Below are 3,747 nucleotides of genomic sequence, written 5' to 3'. Positions count from 1 at the left end.
AATTGCAATAAGCACAAATTGTATCATGATATTCGAGTTCTGCAGCCTCGAATTAGTATAACTAGCCATTTGGTTTTGGGATTTACTTCATATACAAGTGGAAATAGGCTTGTATATGGCGGTTTCGGCCGCCATTTTGAAAACTGTCATGGCGGCCATACCAGTAAAATTCAGAAGTGGCATCCATGCCAGGCATATAGCTAAATGTCCAAACTACAAGACCAAAGTGGATGCTTGCTTCTAACAAGCAACGTTTAGGGTGTTTCACCTTTTGGAAGTCAGCCTCTAGACTACGTAGTGAATGTACTCGACTCGGTTTGCATTTGACAGTTTTTGCTATGACAAAATATTGGTTTTCGATGTTACGGATGGATTTTCGTGTAAGTGTCTGTGTGTATTTATGTTTCTATCAGAAAAATGCGTGTGCTACTCTGTTTACAAACTCCCGTCTCACACACGTACACACACAACACTCAAACAAGGCACAAAGACTGAACACAATTAATGCCCTTTGCCCTCGTACCTATATTGTAACATCAACACAAAAATACAAATATGTTATCTCTCATGCAGTCTACAAATCACTTGCATTCATGTATAAGAAGAATAATATCTTGAAAACACGTAGGAGACTAACTGTCTCACGATAGTCGAAGTCTTCGTCTCACACAATTCTTCTGACGATTATGTTTCCTGTTTAACACAGTTTCACGTTACGCACATTTCACATGTCGCGTAATTCTCAGTTGACGACGTCTTCGTCTCACACAATCCTTCTGACGATTATGTTTCTTCAGTGGTGTTAAGGAGTGGTATAGCCCGTATTGCGCCAGATGTTATGGTCCTTTATTGGCCGGTTTCTAGACAATCATAAATGCCTCTACACCACTCTATAAATTTAGTATTTGTTTACAGGCTTGAATGTAATCTGAATAGTTGTCCGCTACCGTAGCTTACAAGGCACAAGCGCACACGCACTCACACACGCAAAAACCTGGTGTTAAATGGATCTTGACACTGCCAAGACTAATTATTATTGTTTACAAAGCTTTTTACATCACAAAATCATTTCCGGGCTTCGACCAGTACCCTAGGCCGACAACACCGCAAGAAACTCTACAGTCCAAGACGCAGACACCTTTTGGCTCAAACAAAGCAGCTTAACAGGTAAGACGAATAGATATTCTACTGTACGTTACCCTACTGCCATCTTTCGGCTTTCAAGATGTTGGTATGGCTGTAAGTCCTTCAGACGACTGACAAGGGTGCACCAGTCCTCACGACATCGCAACTATTGCTTGACGTAGTCCTTGATCCTTCCAGTTCGTCTCGGCGGCTAACTGTAGAACTCTGCCAGCTCTCCATGCCATGGTCATGTACACCAAGCTGCAGTTGACTGGTTCAGTTCAGCCTCCGGCGATGAAAACCCTCCAGTTGGAACACTGTAAAGTTTATAGTCCATAAGTCAACTTGTCTTTAGTTTCTTTCACTCGCACAATAAAAATACTCACTCGTCCAACATATTAAGCTGCATGAGCCAATATAATTATTTACACGTTAATTCCTGTTTTCTAAAACCAAGAAAACGTTACGTAAAACCCTCACATGTTTAAGCAGTGTAGCACAATAGCTTAGGCCTACACAATAACGTTAAACACAGAAACAGTCACTCTTCTCACATACGACAACCTGACATGAAAATATAACCGGTTTCAAACATACCTCAAAAGAGTGTAAAGCCAACATTTAGTACAGTCGCCGGCCTGGCATGAATATGAAAATGGAAGATATCACGTAGACTGATAGGGAAAGTTCGTCAGTCTTCATCCTTCTTCAGTCAGATACCTAAAACAGGAGCCCGTCTGCTAAAGTGTTACGAAAAACATGAGTCGAGCTTGGCTCCTTGACGGCGACTGATTTTACAAAGTCGTTCTTGCTATGACATTGCCAGTGAGCTGTCGCCTGCATTACTTGCACGTGAAAAACCTTGTCAGTTACACAAAGGTTCAACTGCGGTCAACGCGACGGTATGCAGCCTATAGCCCTTTCCAATGTCTGACCATCGCTATAGTCTATTCTATTTACAACAATACACATTACCAAAAATACGAGTAAACTGCTTCGTAACATCACCCCCTTTCCTCAAAAGAAAATGAATTGTTGAAAAAACGATGAAATTTTCTGAATCTCGATCAGAGATTATCCAAAAAGTCAAAAGAATTATATACCGGTCATGTTCAGAAGCTGTTTAAAAAAATATATCATGAACGAAACTCGAGTAAGACCTTGGCCTTGCAAGAATATGCCAGTCAACACATCAAATCAAAAATCAAATCAAATCTGAAAATGTTACTGGATAAACAGGACAAACAAAACAATCATTCACACCCGTGTAAGCGCACGTGCCTTGAGATAGAAAACAATACTGCTAAAGGGTCAAACAAACAAACACTATTGGGCGCCATTTGTTATGGAGTGGTATAGCCCTTATTGCGCCAGATGTTATGGTCCTTTATTGGCCGGTTTCTAGACAATCATAAATGCCTCTACACCACTCTATAAATTTAGTATTTGTTTACAGGCTTGAATGTAATCTGAATAGTTGTCCGCTACCGTAGCTTACAAGGCACAAGCGCACACGCACTCACACACGCAAAAACCTGGTGTTAAATGGATCTTGACACTGCCAAGACTAATTATTATTGTTTACAAAGCTTTTTACATCACAAAATCATTTCCGGGCTTCGACCAGTACCCTAGGCCGACAACACCGCAAGAAACTCTACAGTCCAAGACGCAGACACCTTTTGGCTCAAACAAAGCAGCTTAACAGGTAAGACGAATAGATATTCTACTGTACGTTACCCTACTGCCATCTTTCGGCTTTCAAGATGTTGGTATGGCTGTAAGTCCTTCAGACGACTGACAAGGATGCACCAGTCCTCACGACACCGCAACTATTGCTTGACGTAGTCCTTGATCCTTCCAGTTCGTCTCGGCGGCTAACTGTAGAACTCTGCCAGCTCTCCATGCCATGGTCATGTACACCAAGCCGCAGTTGACTGGTTCAGTTCAGCCTCCGGCGATGAAACCCTCCAGTTGGAACACTGTAAAGTTTATAGTCCATAAGTCAACTTGTCTTTAGTTTCTTTCACTCGCACAATAAAAATACTCACTCGTCCAACATATTAAGCTGCATGAGCCAATATAATTATTTACACGTTAATTCCTGTTTTCTAAAACCAAGAAAACGTTACGTAAAACCCTCACATGTTTAAGCAGTGTAGCACAATAGCTTAGGCCTACACAATAACGTTAAACACAGAAACAGTCACTCTTCTCACATACGACAACATGACATGAAAATATAACCGGTTTCAAACATACCTCAAAAGAGTGTAAAGCCAACATTTAGTACAGTCGCCGGCCTGGCATGAATATGAAAATGGAAGATATCACGTAGACTGATAGGGAAAGTTCGTCAGTCTTCATCCTTCTTCAGTCAGATACCTAAAACAGGAGCCCGTCTGCTAAAGTGTTACGAAAAACATGAGTCGAGCTTGGCTCCTTGACGGCGACTGATTTTACAAAGTCGTTCTTGCTATGACATTGCCAGTGAGCTGTCGCCTGCATTACTTGCACGTGAAAAACCTTGTCAGTTACACAAAGGTTCAACTGCGGTCAACGCGACGGTATGCAGCCTATAGCCCTTTCCAATGTCTGACCATCGCTATAGTCTATTCTATT

General features: G+C 41.6%; 1 long non-coding RNA gene across 1 annotated transcript in view; it reads right to left on the bottom strand.

The window, feature by feature from the left end:
* Positions 1-505: 505 nt before the first annotated feature.
* LOC138977974 (uncharacterized) overlaps positions 506-3,747 on the bottom strand; it is a 3,273-nt gene continuing 31 nt past the window's right edge. The window contains exons 1-2 of the long non-coding RNA XR_011459545.1: positions 3,388-3,747; positions 506-3,107 (exon numbers count right to left, since the gene is read on the bottom strand). The exon at positions 3,388-3,747 is cut by the window's right edge and continues 31 nt beyond it. This is a non-coding gene — a long non-coding RNA (uncharacterized lncRNA). The remainder of the gene's footprint in view (positions 3,108-3,387) is intronic.

Source organism: Littorina saxatilis, linkage group LG10, assembly GCF_037325665.1.
Source record: "Littorina saxatilis isolate snail1 linkage group LG10, US_GU_Lsax_2.0, whole genome shotgun sequence".
NCBI classification, from domain to species: Eukaryota; Metazoa; Mollusca; class Gastropoda; order Littorinimorpha; family Littorinidae; genus Littorina; species Littorina saxatilis.
This window is presented reverse-complemented; position numbering and strand designations above follow the sequence as displayed.